General features: G+C 38.9%; 1 protein-coding gene across 1 annotated transcript in view; it reads left to right on the top strand.

The window, feature by feature from the left end:
• Positions 1-3,660: 3,660 nt before the first annotated feature.
• The window catches only part of CSNK1G3 (casein kinase 1 gamma 3), a 129,907-nt gene continuing 110,449 nt past the window's right edge, over positions 3,661-23,118 (top strand). Inside the window, exon 1 of the mRNA XM_065874674.1 lies at positions 3,661-3,965. The gene's annotated coding sequence lies outside the window, so the exon portion shown is untranslated. The remainder of the gene's footprint in view (positions 3,966-23,118) is intronic.

A 23,118-nucleotide genomic window follows, 5' to 3' on the forward strand; every position in this document is an offset into this window, starting at 1 on the left:
TGTTAGTTAGGAAATATCTGCCCGTATTTAACTCAGCCCGATTGGCCACATAGTTGAGTGTAGATTAGTCTTTGGTGCTTATTTGTATTTTTAGGGTATTTCTTTTTTTTTTTTTTTTTTGTGGTACGCGGGCCTCTCACTGTTGTGGCCTCTCCCGTTGCAGAGCACAGGCTCCGGATGCGCAGGATCAGCAGCCATGGCTCACGGGCCCAGCCGCTCCGCGGCATGTGGGATCTTCCCGGACCGGAGCACGAACCCGTGTCCCCTGCATTGGCAGGCGGACTCTCAACCACTGTGCCACCAGGGAAGCCCTTAGGGTATTTCTTGACCAATCTGTGCAAAACAAGTTTGGCTTAGGAGAGTATTTTAATGGTATGAATGAGGGGTGGAGGGGAAAATGATTATAACACAAATCTATGTGTTAGTGCTCATAATCTTTAATGGTACCCTGGAAACTTGTATTTATCACATTTCTCTTTTGATAAATGCTTTCTTTTCATGTCCTACAAGTGCTTTGCTTGAGAGAGAGATTGATAGGTATATTTTGCAGAAAGTAAAGCTGGTCATTTTTTCTTTTTTGGTAAGCAGTACAATTTCAAGGGCTTCCCTGGTGTCGCAGTGGTTAAGAATTCATCTGCCAATGCAGGGGATACGGGTTTGAGCCCTGGTTCGGGAAGATCCCACATGCCGCGGAGCAACTAAACCTGCGCACCACAACTAGTGAGCCTGCGCTCTAGAGCCTGCGAGCCACAACTACTGAAGCCTGTACACCTAGAGCCTGTTCTCTGCAACAAGAGAACCCACCACAATGAGAAGCCTGTGCACTGCAACTGGAGAATGTCTGCACAAAGCAACGAAGACCCAGTGCAGCCAAAAATAAATAAATAAAATAAATAAATTTATTTAAAAAAAAAGATTTCAATTGGGAGAAAGAAAGAAATGGAATAGTTTTCCTGCTCTAATTGAAGATCTTATTCCTACAGTCTCTCCACTCTGTTTGTATGGGTGTGTCTATGTGTGTACGTTGGCATGGCTGGGCAACCACAGTGAGTGTGCAGAAGGGTGAGAAGAAGAGAAATAGTAACAGAAGTAAAGAATCAAAAGATGTAAGGGAGATATTGGAACACTTACACTATCTCAGATATGCAATTAAAGGCACCCAGAAATTTTACTTTCTTTTTCTTCCCTTTTCAAATTTCCACTTGATAAATTGTTTTTTTCCTAAGGAATTCATGATAGTTTTAGACTGAAGTCATTTTGAAGTAACTCTCCCACCCCCGCTTGTTTTAATAGAAATATATTAGTAAAGCTTCTTTTGCTTTTATCTTGTTTTTCATAGTAATCATAACAGTTGTTGCAGGCCCAAATGTTGGGACAAATATTTACTTGTATCTATAGAGATATAAATTCAACAGAATAAAGTTCAGGGTGATAAAAAATATGATACTGCTTTGGGAAACATGAAAACATATTAATAGTATATAAACACTTGGAGAGTAGCAAATGCTAGGAAATATGGGGTGACACAAAAAATTAACTATATCTGATGTACAATATAGCAAATGGAAATTATGATCTGTCTGCTTATGTTGAGACATCACGCTACAGAACAAAGAGTTTTGATTGAGATGCAAGTAATTTGGTCTTTCCCTCTTTAACACAGGCTGTTTTCATATTGCCAGTTTTTTCCTTACAAGTTAATACAATGACATGAAATTTTATTGGCTTCCTACCTAGGTTACCTGTGGATTTTAATCTATAGGAGCGTCTAGGTCAAATTTTAACAAAAAGCAGCCTTTACTGAGGTGTTTAAAAACATAAATATTTATTCCTATCCATATATAATTTAAAAATGTGATTTGATGATCTATTTATAAACTTGTATTTCTTAAACATTTATCAGAACTTTGAGGGGTCAGTAGAGGTGTTCTTGATCTAAACTGAGGTGGAGAGTATAAAATGGTTTGTTGGTCATTGATGACAATAGTTAGAGTTCCCAGTATTGTAGACATTTCTTCTCCATTTAGTGAGATAGGGTTAACTTTGTTTCTTGTCTAGTTTCGGGTCCTGGGATATATCAGAAAAGTGGAGATGTTTTATTTATTAGGCAAATTATTCTCCATCCTGAGCATGCACAAATCTTCATTGCTTTTGAGTCTCTAACAGAAAGATGGTAGTGTGGTAAACACAGAAGCAGTCCTTACTATCACTTTCCTCTAAGATGGATGATACCAGTCACTTCATAACCTTCAGTTTGAGAAAGCATGAGAGTAGAGTTACAAAAAGGCACTGTTGTATTACAAAAACGGCATCTTTCCATACTAACTACCCCCTGCAGATTACACATCGACCCTATCATCAGTCTGCTAAAGTAGAAATGGAGAATGAGATAAATCCTCAATTATTTTAAAGTGCATTTGTTTCACTGGAGCCTTTCAAATTTTTCGTGTGTGTGTGTGTGTGTGTGTGTGTGTGTGTGTGTGAGAGAGAGAGAGAGAGAGAGAGAGAGAGAAAGAGAGAGAGGGAGAGAGAAGAGACTAAATACTTCCTTGACGCAGCAAGTGTACTGAAAATATAAAAATATGTTTGATAAATAAAAATTTAAACATAGCACCAGACTATGATTTTTCTTCATGCACACCTTTATGTCTGACTTTTGAAAGGTCTTTAGACACAATTTTTTTTAAATGATAGTTTCAGAGTCTTCTACAATGCCTTCATGGTGGATCGATTTCCATACAGGTCTTCCATAGTAACATATCTTCATCCCAGTTAACCAACCATAAGAGAAAGAATGTAATCTTCTGCCTCCCCTCTGTGGGCAGAGTGGACTGGAGAGTAGAGTCAGAAAACATCGGTTCCAATTTGTGTCTACAATTTGATGACGTGAGTGATGTTGGGCCTCTAGGAACTTTAGAAGGTTCACTAGAAAAACCGAGATAATAGCTACCACATTATATAGTCGAGAGGGTTACCTGAGCTCACAAACGAAGTTCTCTATAGACAGCAAACGGAATGCAAACGTGAGCCACACTTTATATTTCTAAGTAGCTGAATCCCTGATACAGCCCTGGATTTACAAGAAAGTGGGGGAAAATGTCAACCCAGCGAGGTCACTCCCTCTGGCCGGGCCCTAAAATTCTTTGGCACCTTAAGGGCTGTGCTCTGTACACTCGGAAAAGCCTCGGCACCCCGACTTGGCACAATGGCGCCCTTAGGCTCCTGCTCACTCAAGCAGCGGGGAACTTTTCGTAGCTCCTCCAAACCATGGGAGCGTTTTCTCCCAGCTCTCTCCACAGACCTCGCCAAACGTCTCTTCCCAAGGCCTCACCCAAGAAGACATCGCGCATCCACAATTACTCGCTACGCTCACCGCCGGTGCGGAGGTGGGGAGGAAGGCGTGGCTTCGCTTTTATGAGCCTTGCCAGCCAATGAGCGTGCTGCCTTTCTTCCGGTCGGCGAGCCAACCAATCCTAGCAAGTCGGTGTAACCTTCGGCTCTACTCGGCTCTTTTCGCTGATGCGGGCAGCTCGAGTGGCCGCCGCCGCTAGAAAGACGCTTTCCTTTTTAATTTTTTTTCCAAGCGTTCACTTCCGGGTCCGGCGCCGATCCGGATGCCCGAGGCAGAAGGATGTTTGACCTCCGGATAAGCGAGGCGCCGCTGTGCATTCATTCCCAGCTGCATTGGTGGCGACAGCCGCGGCCCGGGCGGCGACTCTCCGGCCAGAGGCGGCGGTAGGACGCACCGGCAGTAGTGCGGCGACCGAGTCCGAGCTGCGTTATTTCCCTCGCTTGTTCCTTCCCCCCTACCTCGCTCGCTCCCTCCCTGCGTGCCTCGCTTTCCTCCTCTGGCCGCCGGCGGGTGCGATGTGCCGCCGCCGCTGCCCCAGCCGCCGCTGACTGACGGACCGGGGGGCGCCGCCCGCGCCCGGGACCGACCCGCCACTTGCGGCCGCGCCTTTGAGGTAAAGCCCTGTTCGCATTGGCGCCTGGCTGGGAGGCCCCGGCCCGGCGGCTGCCTCGGCGCGGCCGCGGCGCCTTCCTCCCCGGGTGGGGCTGGGCGGACTGGGGTCCCGGGCTGGGTGGGGTGGGGTGCGGCGGGGGCGGTGCCGCCGGCGGGGGCCCCGGGGAGGGGTGGGCGAGGACCCGGGCGGGCGGCGCGGAGGCGCGGGCTGGAGGCGGCCGCGGCCGGGGGGCGAGGGCGCCTTGGGCTCGCTGGGCAGGGTTGGGGCCGCGGGCGGCTGGCCGGGCTGGCCGCAGAAGTTGCCCGAGTGGTGCGGAGCGAGTGGGGACGGCGGGGAGGTGGGCGAGCTGGGAAAAGGCAGAGGCTTTTGGGGGGAGGGTTGAGAGGTCGGGAGTGCAGCCCCCAGCGCCCCGCGATTGTGTCCAGACAATTCCCTTCGGAGCGGGGATTTTAGGCAGGCCCTTCGAAGTGGGGATTTTAGGCAGGAGGGAGGGAGCCGTCTGTCGGCTGGAGGAGGTGTCAGGGGTCAGCATTCATTTCTGGGAGAAACTTCCTGATGGGGTATTTGTTTTAAGGGGGGGGTAGGGATTTACCTATTCGATAGAGCTTTTGACTTAGCTCAGAACTTATCCAAGGCGTTAGTCGGGGGCTCAAAATTACTCTGATGATTACTGTTAGGGTGCTGCTTTGTTTGTTTCTCCCACTTGCAAAGGGGAAGTGACCCACAGGAGCGTCGGCTCTCTTGGTCCACAGCCCCCGCGTTTCTTTTCTGCGGGGTGGTGATGGAGATGTGTGTTTGCTCCTGGGGTGAGGGTAGTTAGGCCTGTGTTACGATCATTCCAGTTCTCCCAGGGAAGGAGGAAAAGTTAATGGGTGGGAGTGTGTGTGGGAGATGGCTACTGTTGCTACTCTGTGCGAATTAGTTTTAACTCTGTTGTAATGAGTACCAAGGCTGGTCAGCAAGTGACCCTTTTTTAACCTTTGGTTTTAGAACATCGACTTTAATTGGAGAATTAAAAACCTACTGATTTTTAATAAGTTAAGGAAAGAAGTTAGTACTTATTTCTTTTACGTTTGCAATTACTTTTTGTGATAGGAATGACATTTGCCCACAGATAGTAAAAGAGGTTAAACTATATCTGAGTTGGAATACTTTTTAAAATTAAAAATATCTAATTAGTAAAACCATGTATATATTTTTGAAGAATATTTGCTTTCCCTGTAAATAAGCAGATTGTGAAAGAAAAATATCACAGAAGTTATAAGATGTGAGGCCAGTTTAAAAAACATTTCCCCCCAAAAATGAGATCTGGTTTGTGACATTCTTAATAACTTTTTTGGCAGAGGGGAGTGGAGAGTTGTGTTTAGTGTATTTTGTAATTATTCCCAAACTTTGCTCCAACTGTATTCTGAGTTAAGATCAATTATTTTCCTATTTTATATACGTTAGCCTTTATAGTTGCACAAAAGATGAAAATCATATTTATGGGAATTGGAAGAAAGGTGTAATAAGATAAATTGCATGGCTTTGGTATAAATTTGTAGCAGAGTGTATAGACACTTTTGCATTCAGGGTGCTTGCATTTCTGAATATGCCTCAGGTATAAGGAGTAAGTACTTATTAGAACGGGGGGACAGAAAGTTTAATTTTGATGTTGATATGTATGAGACTTTTGGGGGAATCTTGGAAAATGATTATCTTTTCTGATGGTTTATTGTGCTTACTGACCTCTTCTGCCATTCATCAACTTAAAAACTAATGCATTATATAATTATTGACATTTTCATTGTTAGATTTGCAAGCATTAACTATTAACAAAATCTTCAGCACACAGAAGTCACTTATTCCTTCAAATAAAAGAACTAGGATTAGAACAAAGGAATAGTTTAGTTCAACCTGAACCTTTACTTTGTGTAGGGGACTTTTACTATGTGGTGAGGGTGGAAGAGTGGTAGAAACATGAGGAGGACTAAGAGCCAGGACTAAGGCCCTTAAGGGAGAAGCAGACATGCACAGAAATAATTGCAACACAGGACTCCTGTGGGGTTTATTAGAAATGTATGGAAGCATGCGTGTGTGTGTGTGTGTGTGTGTGTGTGTGTGTGTGTGTGTGTGATACCAATTTTGACTAGGGAATTATAAACGAGGTTAGAGCTGGTAATACTCCATTTGGGGCTTAAAATATTTTAATGGTCAAAATGGGTCGGGGTGTGTGTGGGGTGGTGTGGGTAGTTTTGTAGGTGAAGGGAGCAGTTGAGAACCAGCATGCTGGTTTGCTATCGTGGGGCCTGTTGAGCTGCACCTAAGGCTGCTGTGCCAGGAGGTCTCTGGGAATAGAAGCTGTAAAATTAGGTGGGGATCAGTCAGTCCGTGGACATCTAGAATGCCTTGTATTTAAAAGTGAGTCAGTTTAAGGTATGAAGGTCCAAGTGTATAGATTCTATACTGATAGCAAGTAGGTAGGCAAATAAGGCTAGTAAGTTTAAAGGAAACAAATTAGAATAGTCAGTTTGTTATCATTCATGCTAATGGAGGAAAGCAGAAGAGTATATAATCTAAAACAGTTCCTGCATGGCTTTGTCATATTTCTTTGCTTGCATTTGGATATGAGTGTGTGGTAACCTGGTAATTGGTTTTATATGAAATAAATCTAGATTTTAAACATATGACTTGGGAAGAAATGGGAATCTTTCCCTTTTCTTCTCTGGGTGCCCTCTGTAATCCCCTTCATGCTGGGAATAGACCATCATTCTGGTGTGGTTTATTGGTTCAGATTTTTTCAGAATGGAACAAGTAGTTGTTTCGTTTCAAAGGGCTTCCCAAAAGGATGTATCAAACTAAATAGTGGGAATCTGAAACAATAAATAACAAAATACAGGTCATTGGATAGTTATATTATTGTTAATACACTTTAAGGTGAGATTTGCTATGGATAAAGTGAAATGTGAAGAATCTACATAGGAAGAGAATTGACTATACCAGTAAGATGACAACATGAGAGACTACCACAGTTATGGATAAATATATACAGGATTTTTAGTCATCTTAAATATTGATGACTCTAAAAAAATTGAATCCCAAACTTAATCATTATCAAAGGAGTGCTTAGAAAAATATCACCCTTATGACACCATTGTTTAATCATCTAGTCATGTAACAGGGGAGATTGTTTGATAGATTTTTACTGACTATTCCCCTCTTAGTGTTCAATAAGGATTTACATTATAACTGAATTTGTATCTTGAACCTCCCGATAATAACAATACCTATTACAATTTATTACGTGCCCACTTGGTCTAAGGACCATAAATGATAACTGTTAAGACAACTGAGTTAGGTGGTGTAAGCCTTGCTTTTGACAGTAGGAGGCAGAGTTTTCTAGAATTTAAGCAACCTGTTTAAGATATATCTTGGAAGTAGCAGAGTGCATATTTAAATCTTTTTCTTTTTTTTTTCTGACTTCACAGTCTTAGACCGATGATGTCTTCTATAATCTTCCATATTCTTCCTTTTTGTCTTTTCTCATGCAGTTGGCACTTAGTGGTATTGATTAATGTTGTTAGTATGTGTTTGGGTGTTTGTTCTTTAAGATATAATTTCTTTGGAAATGGCGGTTTTGGGATATCTGTAGTTCTCTACTAGTAGTGACTCTCAAGGAGCAGAAGATATGGTTCTAGTAATGTAAGCTACCTTAGAGTATCATTTTTGTGCTGATCTGTAGGAAAGAACCATACATGAGATTGTTAATGTGTGGAAATCAAGTGTGTATTGTCTATTAATGTGAAGTGACTTTGGAGAGCCTCTGAACTAGTTAGAAAACATGGAATGGGACAGATAAGCGGGGATAGGTAAGTTTTAGAGACACAGTGGAGACTGCTGTTAGCCATGTTTTTTCTAGCTCCCTTCTCACAGCTGAGATTTAGGAACTATAAATGTTTGGGTTTCCTTCTATAATGGGACCTATGGAAGGTGCATAGTGATTTGTTCTTAAACTCTCCTATATTATGTTCTCTCCTTCTACTCCCCGCCAATCATCCTAGTTCTGAGGAAGAATTCTTAACAGTGAACTTGAAGTACTTGTGTATTTGGTAGATAAGACACACATTTTGATCATTTTCTTTACTAATGATATATCACATAGTTATAATGTAATTAAATGAAAATCTATAGCTAAAACCTATGTCCACATGACTGTATCACGTCCACATTTTTTATAGCGTTTACTGTAATTAGTAAATTCTCATGATGTATATACTCTTTTTCTTAAACACAAATTTCTAATGCTTTCTTCTTCAGTGAGGTAATGCAGATTTTAACTGTATTCAAATTTATTACATATATTTAGTTGATTTTGTGTTGAACTACTTTCCTTAGCTGATAGCTACGTTGGAAAAACAAGGGGGCGGGGGAGAGGGTTTCTCTGCCATTATATTCTTCATCCCGATTGAGAAAATTCATATAAAGTGCCATGATGTGATGCCTGGCACATAGCAGGCACTATGCAGATCTTCTCTTAAATTTAGGGGTTGCTGATATATATGAGTTGTCAGAGTGTTGATTGGTGTGTAGAATGAGCAAAGACTTTTGGGGATAGCCTATTACAGGAGAATCTCTGAGCTCACCTCTCTTTAACCCACTCAAAAGATTAAGTTATACTCTTCATTCATTTACTACTTGATGTCCATGCTACATTAAATGGCAGTAGACTACCCTCTAGTTTGTTCTTGAACTTTTATTCCTACCGGTTATTGTATACCGTGTATACCTACCAAGAATCATTTGTCTGTGTACCCAGCAAATTGTTAATGGCAGTTGTACTTGTTGTAATTATATAGTTTAATGAGATGTTATTCAGTGAACTATGAAGGCGAAAAGGTGTTTGTATGAGAGCCAGTGACTGCTTTGGAAACAGGTGAGTAGCTGAAGTCACTTCCAGTTAAAATCGGTGTAGGTGAAATTAAATGACTAGGGAAAAAACCCTAAAAGTTGTAGATTTTGCAATAAGATTCTGCAATAAAATTGCTTATAAGTGTTTGTGAGATGTCTTTCCATGTTTAAGAAACAAACTGGAAATCACAGGTGATGTACTATGGGTGTGGTTTTCGCAAGAAAGATAAAGTAGAAATATAATCCATGGATTCATGCTTGAAGGAAAGGCCTTGGCCCTGCATTAAAAGACTGTCTTGTGGACTTCCCTGGTGGTGCAGTGGTTGGGGGTCCGCCTGCCGATGCGGGGGACGTGGGTTCGTGTCCCGTTCCGGGAGGATCCCACGTGCCGCGGAGCGGCTGGGCCTGTGGGCCGTGGCCGCTGGGCCTGTGCGTCCGGAGCTTGTGCTCTGCAACAGGAGAGGCCGCGACAGTGAGAGGCCCGCGTACCGCAAAAAAAAAAAAAAAAAAAAAAGACTGTCTTGTGATTGTATATTTTTGTGTTTTAGTTGCATTAAGATGTTTAAGGTAGATTCTTTTATGATTCCCCTTTTTAACTAAGTTATGAACTGTTGGTTAATAATAGTATATTAAAGGGGTATCTACTTCTAAAGTAACACCTAATTTATACTCTCTCATAGAGATTTGTTTAACAGCATCCTCTTTTAAAAAAGAGAAATACTGGTATTCCTGAACATATAGTCATTCATATGTTAGGGGGAATTGTTTAATTATTAGGTCACATGGTTCCCACATGTTTCCTGATAGGATCCCTCGTCTGATTTCGTATGTTACCTTTCAGCGTTTATTACAGCATCAGGGTTGGAGAGAGCCTTCTTGTAATTCCACCATCTCCTCAACCTGAGTAGGGACTGCAGGAGTGAATTGGTAGAGGAAATTGTCCTTTGGAAGAGGAAATGCCATACCCAGGAGCAGTTGAGCTTGGTGCAAAGGGTGCTGGTCTAACAGCTTACAGTAACTACTTGCCTTTCTTGTCTAGCTCAGCCCAAAGGCAGAGGAAAGCTTATAGGTGTTGAAAAAGGAGGTCGAAGTTGGAGAAGGAAAGGTAGATGGGGTATACTCTTTATCTTGGTGTCACCACATTACAACACCTGAAATGCAGTAGCTGAAATGGAATGCTGAAGTATGAAGGCAGGGTTAGTTTTTCAGAGCTTTGGTTAGCCTCTGTGAAATTTACTTGGCTCTGCTTTCCCATGTGTGTTGGATTCATCCTCAGACTGGTAGCAAGATACTGGTGCACTGGCCAGGACATCTTTTGCGCAAGCCTACCAACATATTTTCCCCTTCATGTTTCATTGACCGGAATTAGGTCACGTACACTTCCAAACCAGTTATGACAAGGGGGACAGGGTTATCATAGTGAGTTTCTACCAATCAGGATATATACCCTTGCAACTGGCGATGGGGTCACATTTCCCTGAGTTACATGGTGGAGGGAGGATATTTTAAAAAATTGTGGGAAGGAGGAATATAGGGGAAATGGATGTTAGAGAGGCAATCAATAGTGACCACCACATCTACACGTCTGCTTGTTTTAAGGATGAAAATAAATAATGCATCTAAATGCACTTTGAACTTTAAAGTGTTGTACAAATGTAACGGATGAAAGATTAGAAGGCTGCTTCTATATGACTATCTTAAATATGCTCAGGTATGAATATTTTAGGAACTGAAAACACTGCTAGTTTTCTTATTGACTAACTTTGAGTCAGTAAAATCAGTTAAAGACTATACTTTTTTTCATGGAACTCATAAAGCTATTTTAACTTTAATTAAACATTTGTACTTGTAAACTTATTTAAATTTTTTCTGTGTTGCTACTCTCCTTCTTGGACAAAACTTGTCCACATCTTTGATCTCATCAGATTTCTTTGTCATACCTGGAGGAGAATAGATGCTTTGAGGAAATGGGAATTTATCAGTCAGAGAAATGGTTTATTTTGAATCAAGGAATCTGATTGAGGTAGGAGGGAAACGTGTTACATATCTTGAATACAGCAAAAAAATAAAAAATAAATAAAAATTGTGGGGGCTGGGGAGAATCACAGACTTTTAGAATTGAAATGAATTGTGGGAAGGTTGAGTGAAATGCTTAAGTCACACACCTGGTTGGTAGAACTCTCCTATCCTCATTGATAGTGTAGTGCTCTTTCTGACCAAAAAGTGGGAGGCCATGAAAAGTTTTGTCTACTTTGCAGTTTTGCTCAGGACCATGGGCTAGTTACGTAAAGCAGTCAGCCAAGTACCTTTAATACAGATATCTGGGTTCTCAGGGTTTGGAAATTTGTAGCCAGAGTTGGTGTGTGTGTGTGTCTGTGTGTGTACGTGTTTAAGTAAAACAAGCAAACAGACAAATCTTTTAATCTTCTCTCAAGCAGTCGACAAAAACAGCATGCATACACACATACACACACACAGTAACCTCAAACCTGGACTGCTGAAACGAAAATGCAGAAGCAGAATGAGTGCTTGGAACAATTCATATATTTTTATTTTCAAGAAAGTTGTTATCTTAAAGATTTCTTTGTTTTCAGTATATGTAAAAGAAAATTGTGTGTGTGTGTATGGGGACATATATGGAGATACACGTATGTATGAATACATAATTAATATACAGAATTAATTGTTGTAATTCTAATTGTTGCAGTGTTGTTATAAATATACAGAGTAAATCCATCCATCCCCTGGAAGGATATTTACGTTATGACAGATATTTATAGATTTGGAATGATTTTTATACTTTTTATACTTCTCTGTAGTGTTTGGATTTTCAGCTATGATTATGCATTATTTTTACCATTGGGAAAAAATATTACTTTTTTTTTTTTTGAGGGAAGAAAATAAAATTCTGGGGTGGAATGTTTTCTACCAACCTAGAATTTAACATATAATTCCGCTTTCATTGTATATTACCTTAAATAGAGTGTGCCTTGAATGCACTGATACTTTGTAATAGTATTTATTTTAAAAATTGGACTTATTACAAATTATATATCTTAAAATTTTAAGTTGAGGGGCTTCCCTGGTGGTGCAGAGGTTGAGAGTCCGCCTGCCGATGCAGGGGACACGGGTTCGTGCCCCGGTCCGGGAAGATCCCACATGCCGCGGCGTGGCTGGGCCTGTGAGCCATGGCCGCTGAGCCTGCGCGTCCGGAGCCTGTGCTCCACAACGGGAGAGGCCACAGCAGTGAGAGGCCCAAGTACCGCAAAAAAAAAAAAAAAAAAAAAATTTTAAGTTGAAATTGGCCGTATGATACCATTTGATACAAGTATATTTTATGAAAGTGGACTTCTGAATTTTTCTAATTATTAATTTGTTATCTATTTTTTTAACTTGTTTGGTTTTGACTTCAAGTGGTATACTTGGCAAGGTACCAGAGTATGATATATTGGAGTCAAAGTTATAGTCAGAGTTTCCTGTAGTAAAAAGGGAAGTGAAAATGTTTTTTTTCCTTACACCCAGTCTGTGTTATGTTTATTTTCTATTTCTGTGAAATACTTATTATATATTCTAGCAATGAATACTTTCAAATGGCAGGCAAATATAGTAGGTAATGTTACAGGGAGAGAAAATTCCCATAAGACTCTTCCACTAGTCTAACTGTGTGTGTACACATGGCTATAAGGCCTTTTCATAAAATCCTAATTTGGTGTGCAAAAATAACCTAGTATTGTTTTGGAGGTGAAACTAGTAGGTATCAGTTGTTGATGACATTTGAAAAAGAAACTGGTATTTGTAGATGCATATTTTTGTAAAACATTATTTTCTCCTTTTGTTCCAAGGATCTGAAAACAACATGAACACCGCCACCCCCCCCACCCCCCAAAAGAAGTGTAAATCTTAAAGATGTGGAATCTTGTAATGCCAGTTTTTATTTTAAAAAGTGGTAGATTATTTACTGAGCTCTTTTTCTATCATATGATTGTCGGCATATTATGGCTAATATTTCTTTATATATTTGGGATTCTGAAAATATTTGTAGTTAAAATATCAAAATGTAATCAGCTCTTTAAACTCATTCTCTTGAGTATTTTCTGATAGTCTGTTGGAAGTTGATAACTGGAATGTGTATTGTGTGTTTATTGTATACTGTTACTCTAAATACTCTACTAATGAAGGTTGTTTTTTGAAGGCTGATTGAAAAATAAAATCCTGAGCACTGGGAATGAGAATTTCAAATAAGTTAAAATAAATTTTACCATACCCACTTTAAAAAAAACCTTCCAACTGAAAATTAGTAAATTTTTTTCTGTGACAGAGTAAACGAGAGAACAAAACTGGGCAATTTTAATGACAGTGCTTTCAGTCCTTGCTGTAGGGCTGGGAGTGCTAACTTACTAGTAGACGAGAAAAAAGGATTTGTGGAGAAGGCAGCTTGGACCAGTGGTTCTCAGCCCTGACTTCACATTAACATTTTCTGGGGAGCTTGAAAAAATTACAGATATTGGGATTCTACCCATGCTACTTTATATTTGAATCTGGGGATGGGGCCAAGGCATTGATCTATTTTAGGATTTCTACAGGTGATTCCAGTGCGCTTCAGGGTTGAAAATGACTGATTTCTCCTTCTTTTTATACACATCTCTTAGCTTTTTTTGAAAAAACGTCTTCCTTTTACTTTCAAATTCTCTTTTTAATCAGAGATGGAGGTGTGAAGATGAGATAGAAATGCATAGAAAATATATGCAAGAGGACCAGGTTAATGAAATGACTTCTCTTCAGTGTTTCATACTCAGAATGCTTAGTGAAGACACTATTTATTCCTTGTTCATTAGCAGCTTTTGAATAGTGTAGCACCAAAACTTGAAGTTTGGAAAATTTGTTAAAGGGAAATTTATCTAGAATAAATTAAGGTACCAATTCAGATGCCCCTAGAAATCTTAAGAAACCTAAGTGATGAAAGCAATCCTGTCTTCAAAGTTAGTATAAGAATGTTGCTCATCAAAATTTGATTAGTTTTAGTTACCATATTTTATTAGTTATATTTATCATATTTGCAATATCATTGAGTTGTATTTTTCATGGAACGTAAGGATGGAAGGGGCCTTAATGGTTGTTTAGTATAACTGTACTTATACCGCTTTACTCTCTTTTTTTTTTTTTTTTGTGGTATGCGGGCCTCTCACTGTTGTGGCCTCTCCCGTTGCGGAGCACAGGCTCCAGACGCGCAGGCTCAGCGGCCATGGCTCATGGCCCCAGCCGCTCCGTGGCATGTGGAATCTTCCCAGACCGGGGCACGAACCCGTGTCCCCTGCATTGGCAGGCGGACTCTCAACCATTGTGCCACCAGAGAAGCCCTTTACTCTCTTATACCGTTGTTGATGAGGTACTGTCTCTGTTTTTCCCCTTGGTAGAAATAGTTTAGTAATTAAGTTATAGTATATTGTGGGTATAGTATATTGTTTATATTGTATGTAGTCAGTAAATATATACATATAAATGCACTATGATAATAGGGTTTTATGATTATTGTGTCTTATCATTTATGGCAAATCAGGGTCCATGGTAACTTATTTGCTGCTGCTTCCTAGGTCAGGAACACTCTTACCAGTTTTAGCATTTTTCTTGTGACAACATAAGAGCAAGCCATTTTATGAGTTCAGTACATTAAATTCCATTCAATGAACATTTTTTGCATGGTGGCAAAATTGGATTTGCATTTCTTCTATAAATTTCAAGGGTTAGATTTCTGTAAACTGCCCTGATAGGAGAATTTGTGTTAGAGAAATTTAAGGGTGGATAGAGTGTAGAGGGCATATTATGTGTGAACCATTGGGAGACTTTTCGAATTATTTTGAGTTCATCAAAATACTACAATAAAAGCACATGATAAAGAGGTTACCAGTTACATTTTGCACATATAATTAGTAATAGAGTAATGGGTACTGTTCTATAGGACCACAGTTCCTTATCAACAATTCTGACATCTAAAATGCTCTGAAAACCAAAATTCTTTTTTTGTATGTTTGGCACAAATTGGTTTTCTTCACAAAACCTGTTGTGAACTGTTTGTCTTTATTTCATGTATTTGTAGGTTTCACTGCAGAAATAGTAAACGTTTAATCATGGTGTGCTGTCCCAGACTTCTCTGTGCCATTACAGCTTTCTCTATGGGTGTTAAAAAGTATATGGTGTTTTACACACTGTATCACCTGTCAGAAATGCCCTGAAAGGGCTTCCCTAGTGGCGCAGTGGTTGAGAGTCCGCTTGCTGATGCAGGGGACAAGGGTTCATGCCCCGGTCCGGGAAGATCCCACGTGCTGAGGAGCGGCTGGGCCTGTGAGCCATGGTCGCTGAGCCTGCGCGTCCGGAGCCTGTGCTCCGCAATGGGAGAGGCCACAACAGAGAGGCCCGCGTACCACAAAAAAAAAAAAAAAAAAGCCCTGAAATTCTGAATTGCAAAATGTTTAACTGCAGGAACTTTGGAAAAGGAACTGTGGAACTGCATTAATTTGCTTCTGCTATTTATTTCTTGATAGAAACTACTCAGCATCTTAGTCCTCTGAGATGGAGTTTGAGTAAGATCCTGGTAAATTTCTTTTGCCTCTTCTAAATATGTATATACCAAGAGGCACTTTATTTTAATCTGTGTTTATTTCTTTAGCAGTTGAAAGTTTTTCTGGTTTTTTGATACTGGGCCTTGTGGGGCCCACTGTGGTCCCAGAAGCATTGTGTAATTAGGATTCTTGAGATGGAAAATGTTTCAGGTAACTTTGGCATAGCTGAGTATTCATCACACTCTCTTTAGTCCTTGGGGTTAATGTAATTTTACCTCTGTACATGGTAACTTCATGCCACAACACCTGCAGGCAGCCCTCTTTTTACATATCTTGGCTTCCTTTTTCATAACAAAGAAGAGGTGTGGTTGCAGTGCCTCTATTTTAGTTTCCTTAAACTTCCTTAATTTGTTTTTAAGAGTTCACTGCAAAAACCTTTATACCTACTCTGGCTTCTTTTTTTTCCCCCATCCTGTCTGTTTCTTTTTCTCTTTTTTTTTTCTTTATTACTTCCCTGCCCCCACCCCCTTTAAAATAATATTCCTCAGCCAGAGAAGTTCATACTTATGGTATTCTGTATCAGAAAAATACAGAAAAATGTTTGCTGGAAAGGTGACAGAAGTAAATCTGCATATTCTGGTATTTCTCTAAAGAGGACCTTTTGTAGGGGAGTGATTATTGTACTGCGTGTGCAGTGATAGTGTTCTGTGTATATGGTTTTTGCTTTCTTTCCATCCTTAAATACTGAAGGGTAATGGGGTCGTGAGCACTGTGGTACATGTATTTTTGTGTTTACCAAGATTCCAGGCACTTTAAGGTATAGATCCTAATGGGAAATTTAGACCTTATATGGTTAGGTTATGTGCACTTGCTATGTGCTCTGAAAGCACTATAATTCTCTTGTAGGACAAATTATACCTTGTATTATTGTTTGTTTAAGCTATGTGATGGCAGGGATTACAGTGGTCTTATTTGTATTTCCTGTGTTTGGTACATAATAGGCCTCTAATGATTACTAATTTGTTGAATGAATAGATTAATCATTTCATCTTTATTAGGGAGAATTTTAACATGGAAGAACCTTGATTACATGCCTCCTGAGGCACCATGCTTATCCCAAACCAATTTAGTTTGCATCATCACAGCTGTATGAGACAAATTTCAAACACATAAATTGGGCCTAATTTAAATAAAAGAGTAAACACAAGCCTGTGACTTATTTACTCAGGCTTAAAAGTAGAGAAACACATTCTAGAAAGATTTCTGAAATGAAATGCATTCATGGGCTATGAATTTAGTTAGAGGAAATACTTAGTTAGAGGAAATATTCTATTTTTTTGAGCATTTCAGTTAACTGTGATTGTATTGTAAGATTTTTTTATATTAAAGTTTTTCTTTTTTCTGTTTTTCACGCAGCAAAATTCATTCCCCCTCACAATCAAATTAGAAAACAATTTCATCACCTTAAAATATTCCCTCATGCTGCTCCTTTGTAGCCAACCCCTTTTCCCACTCTGGCCCCTAACAACCACTACTCTATCTTATAATTTTGCCAGATATCATATAACTTACAGGAATAATGAATCATGAATATAATAAATTATAGGAATCACGTGGTATGTAGCCTTTTGAATCTGTCTTCTTCCACTGTGCAGAATGCATTTGAGATTAATCCATGTTGTAGTGTGTATCAGTATTCCATTATATGGATGTACTTCAGCATGTTTATCCACTCACCAGTTGAAGTATTTGTTTCTAGTTTTTGTGATAATGAATAAAGCTGCCACAAACCTTTGTGTGCAGTTTTTGTTTTGTGTGTGAATCTGAGTTTTCATTTCTCTTGGGGAAGTTTCTGGGGGAATTGTTAGGTCATATGGCAAGTGTGTGTTTAACTTTATAACAAACCGTCAAACTGTTTTCTAAAGCAGCTATACCATTTTGCATTCCCACCAGTAATGTGGGAGAGTTCTAGTAATAAGCAGTTTGTAAAATTTAAATTGGCTCTATTGAATTACTTTTTAGTAATTCGTTGGTTTGATTGCACTGTAGAATATCTTGACAGTAATATTAGTTCTGAACATGATATATTTATAGCTGTAGATCTGTCAGACAGAGATGTAATTTAGGGGAGCCTCACTTTTCAGTGAATGCAGTCTTCCATATGCTTTGGAACTGTTCTTTCTTGCCGAGATCATGCAGCCCTGATCTTTGTAAGAAAAACTAGGCCTTAACTAACCCTGGTTCATATTGGGGATTCAGGTGCCTTTGGATCAATTCTGTGTTATCTGTCTTCAGGTTTACAGCACTTACTTTGGATTCTTGTCATTTGGACTGGGCAGAAGGAAATCCTTCCTGTGGAGAAGTGGTTGTACTTTCAGCTTATTTTTGTCACCTGTTGTGTGTTTCATTCCACAGTTTTGTAGAAGTCAACTTGCTTATTCATGGTTTACTGTCAATCATACTATTCAGTCCTTTCTATGTTGAGAGTTGACAATATTAGCTTCATAACTGAAATTTCCAAATGCTAATACCCTTGAATGACTGTTTTAAGTCTGTGCCCTTTGCCTATACTAGACTGTGGTTTGTAATTATGTATTTTTACAAATTAGGAAATAAGCATTGTAGTTAAGAAGAAAGGATATAACTTTGTTATGAGAACCATGCATGAAACAGCTACTGAGGTTCCTGAAGTATTTTCTCATTTATCTGGCATTATTAGGGAACAACCTGTTAGATACATTAGGACCTTGAATTTATACTTAAATATTTCCTTATTTAAATTTTTTTAAATGGTAAACTTTACAGGGTAGTACTGTTTTCTCAGTGTTTTCTAAACATACCATATCTTGCTGATGCAGGGCTCTCATTCTGAACATCAGTTATAAAGTATGCTATTATGCATAGATGTCTATGAATTTATTGAAGTCTATAAGGTTGTTTTCTGCCTGTTCTCTCATGTTTTTACTGTTCACCTCATATTTTCTCTTTTGATTTCCAGTGTAAACTTGTTAGAATTATATTAAAATTAAAATGGAGTTTAGGGGCTCTTATTTAATGAACAGAATATGCATTTTGTGACCTCCTTTAGTGAATTTTTTTCTTCTGATTCATAGCTCTTGGGAAGTTGAAATTACAGTATAAATGACCTTTGATTTGTGAGGTGTTATTCCACTTGCTTGTAGTATCTCTCAGACCTATAAATTGCTGCCTGCCCGCCCATACCTTTTTCTTTCCTCCTTTATTTGGAAAAGAGATGATCATATAAATTAACATTTTAAAATTTCTAAGAGAGTTCATTTGTTCATTCATTCATTTACTTGTTTCTTCAACAGAGTTTTAACCAGTGTCTGCTGTGTGCTATGTATTATAACAGATAATGGGGAGACAGAGTCGAATAAATTATGATCCCTGTCCTTGAGGACATCAGATTAAAAAATGGGCTATCTTAAAGAGTAGAAGCATTGTCCCCTGTCTTCCCTGTAAATTGGTTGTGAGAAGTAGAGATTTGATCAGATTCAGTTTCAATTTTTTCTTCCATCAGGAAGATCAAAGGTTGTTTTTTCTTTTTGTGATGTTAGTGGCAATTGATGATCCTTGCCTAGTTCCATTAATTCCTTAGGAGTTGCATAATGATGAGATTTGAATTCTGTCATTTCTTACTTTATTAGACTGGAATACATTTAAAGAAAAAATTTCCCTTCATCGATTAGCGTTGATTGGTATTATTCCCAGATTCCATATTTGCACATTTGTCTACTTGCTAAAATTTATTTGTAACCCCCAAATCAGTATCCCTTGTGCTTTGCCATTCATTAATGGACATGAGCTTGGGTAGAGTGGCAAAAACTTTGAGTCACCGGAGGGGCATGTTCCCAGCTGAAGTCAAACTAGGTGCTCTGCTGTCTTGTTTTGCTTTTAAGGCCTATTTAGTGCTTTTTGGGTGATTTTACTGTTTAAATTGGCCCCCAAATGTAGTGCTGCACTGCTGTCTAGTGTTCCTAAACCCAGAAAGGCTGTGATATGTCCTATGGAGAAAATACCTTAGATGAGCTTAGTTCAGGCATGAGTTACAGTGCTGTTGGCTGTGAGTTCAGTGTTAATGACTCAACAATATGCAGCTGACCCTTGAACAACAGAGATATGAACCATGTGGGTCCACTAACATACTGGGATTATATTCAGTATTAGTACTACAGTACTATACGATGTCCAGTTGGTTGAATCTGCAGGTGTGGAACCACGGACCAGGTGAGGGAGGGACTGTGTATATGCAGAGCCACCCACGAGTTATATGTGAATTTTCAACTGCGTGAAGGGTAGGTGCCCCAACTCCTGTGTTGTTCAAAGGTCAGCTGTATATTAAATAAGTTGTCTTTAAACAGAATCACACATAAAACAAGGATATGTATTGATCAGTTGATGAAAATGTTGTGACCAGAGGATTGTAGGAACCTAACCCTGTATTTTTCGTAGGAGCAATGGTTCAGTGTTTTCAGCCTTTATAAAACGTTAACTACTGTGAATCAACTGTTTTTGGTTTTGCTGAGGTACAGAAGAATATCCTTTTTTAACTGATGTAAAAAATATACAACAGAAAGTTGTAAGTCATGGAAGTAGAGAGTCATTAAGAGGCTTGGTGAGACCTTTTCTGGGGAAGTTCATTGCTTCTTGGGTCATTTCTATGCCTGGTACAGGGTAAATACTCAGTAAATATTTGTTGGATGTAAGTAAGTGTCGCCAAACAGAACATGATTTTCCTTGAAAGCTTGGAGTTTAAATTTAATATCATTCCTGTGATTGGGATTTGCAGTCAAGTTTGTGCTTAGAGGTAGTGAGATACCTACTCTTAGAGATTGATATTGGGAATATTTCAGTAATGTAAATTTAGTATGATGTCTACTTGATTTTTGATTTCCGTCACGTAGGAGATGAGGGTGATCTATGCTTCTCTCGTATTTATAATAAGTGCTTAAGGGGCTGGACATTTTCAAATTAAACATTCCCTTCTCTGCCAAATATTGAGACTCATTAGCTATGATAAGGGATATTACCAATGGGAGTATAAATTCACCTGGAAATTGAAAAGAGGAGGCACAAAAAGACATTTTGAGAACCAATGAAACAGTCATATCCTAGTTACTAGAGAATAGTCAGAGCTGGATAATTAGAAAATTTACTTAATTAGACTTTCAGTAATATTTATGTATGTTAAGAAAGTTTAGCTTTTAATACAATTCCTACATAAAATTGACTTAGTTATAACTGATTATAATATAGTGTGTTTTGCTATTCCTTTGCTATTATGTATTATACAGTAGCTTTCAAACTTAGAAATATTTTTGACTACAACTCATTGAAATACATTTACCACAACTTACAGAAATATATTTTACATTGTGACCTAGTGATACTTATGTATTCATATAAAGAACCCAAACACAATCTCACTAAACACACTATTCTTACTACATTTATGCATTCCATTTTCTTTCTTTTTTTGATACTATTTTATTTAAAAAACTGTTGAAGACTCACAGGAGCTGAAGCTTAGAGGCAGACAGTTGGTACTAGCTGCCTGGGCTCAGACAAATGACTTAAATGTCTCTGAGCTTCAGTTTGCTCACCTGTGAAGCGGGGCTGACACCACCCTGATCTCCAGGTTATTGTGAGAATTAAGGTATGTAAAACAACATCAGCATCAGCGTTAGGGCCTGTACCTAGGAGTCCCTAAGATTTTATTGAGGACTCATGAATTCTTTTAAGGTCTAGTAAAGCGAGAGAAGCCCTACAAACTAGTGTCTTGACAAGTGGAAGGATGAACGCACTGGGAACAGAGTGACTGTAACTAAAAGAGGGAAATGGAGTTTTTTAAAAAAATTTATTTATTATTTATTTTTGGCTGCGCTGGGTCTTCATTGCCGCACGCGGGCTTTCTCTAGTTGCGGCGAGTGGGGGCTACTCTTCGTTGCGGTGCACGGGCTTCTCATTGCGGTGGCTTATCTTGTTGCAGAGCACGGGCTCTAGGTGCGTGGGCTTCAGTAGTTGTGGCTCGTGGGCTCTAGAGCGCAGACTCTGTAGTGGCGCACGGGCTTAGTTGCTCCGCGGCATGTGGGATCTTCCTGGACTAGGGCTCGAACCTGTGTCTCCTGCATTGGCAGGCAGATTCTTAACCACTGCACCACCAGGGAAGTCCTGGGAATGGAGTTTTAAGAAAAGAATCCCAGTAATCCAAGTCTGTTTTTATCAAACAGCTATTTATGCCCTGGGTTTGGGGACATAGGGGCAGTGGGGGTGGAAAAAAAAAAAAAAACTGTTGCTTAAGACCCATTAAGTTGGTTTAAAGACCCAATAATGGGTCATAGTCCACATGTTGGAGAACACTGCTTTCTTAGTAGGAATATACAAGGGACATCACTGAAATCAGGTTTCAATAATGTAAAGTGTTGTAGATGATAGTTACTAAACATTTCTGAGACAAAATAAGTTTCCCTAGTATGTAATTAGAAAAATTGATCTCCATTTTTGACATTACAGTTAATGATTTAGCTTTTAAAAATAAGTGTTTAGCCTTTTCTTAGACAACCAGAGTTGAGCTCATGCCAGAAACCAGTAACTGGGACACTTGCTGCTGATAGAAGCATGTGATGTAACGGCTAGCCATCACATCACAAATATCCTTACTCATTTAAATTTTGGAGAAGCTTGTAGACATGTAGTGTCATTTTTATAGAGACTGCATAATGCATTTGAAACACCGAATGGCTCATTTCGTGTATTAAAAATGGATTTTTAAATTTAAGATAACAAAGCAATGAGAAATCAATGCTGAGGCAAGTAACTTGTGAAAAAATTAATTTAAAAATTTCCATTCCTTGTGATTTTCTATTTACAAAGGACACTGAATAGCATGCTGAACATGAAAAGATACCTATAGAAACTTTTAATATTTAATATCACAGGTACATGAAACAATTCTATATTGATTGCAATAATATTTTGGAAGATAGGTAGAGTACTAATAATTATTTTAAAAAATTTAGAACTGCTCATTAACGTTTACTTGAAAGCTTTAGCTAGCTGTGGTAGAGGTAGAACATACATACTAGTATGTTCTCAGACTACTTTGATTTATCTAGTTGCAACTTCAAGGAGGTCAGTTGGCTCTGTAATGTCCTAAATTATTGGGCCACGCAGATTAGAGAATCTGATTTTCTGTTTTCTGTTTTGAAGATTCATCAGTGATCATCAAATTAGACGTATGCCTGTGGCCTACATTTCTACTCATATAATCAGATTATATCTAATGTTTTCTGTATTTAGCAGCTCATTTTTATCTTTATTAGTGAATGATACTCCATCAAAATTGTAATTGTTTATGAAAGCAAAGTAATTGATTACTTTAGATAGGATAGATGAATAGATTATTCATCTATTCTCGAGGATAATTTGAAAATTCATCCTTTTGATCAATTACGTCTTTTTAATATAGATATTTAAGTAAGTCAGTGTGCTGAGAATTATGATAGAATCAAACATAATTTTAAATATTTTGTTACCATTTGTGTGCATTCATGTCAATTTAATCACATTAAATACATGTTTATTCTTTTTGGTTGTGTATAATGTTTAAGGTTTCAGTTAAAGAGGTAATATCTCTTATAAAAATTAAAATATCCTTAAGCCCTGTAAATCACTACTTTGTGTTATAA

Source organism: Phocoena phocoena, chromosome 3 (genome assembly GCF_963924675.1).
Source record: "Phocoena phocoena chromosome 3, mPhoPho1.1, whole genome shotgun sequence".
Taxonomy (NCBI): Eukaryota; Metazoa; Chordata; class Mammalia; order Artiodactyla; family Phocoenidae; genus Phocoena; species Phocoena phocoena.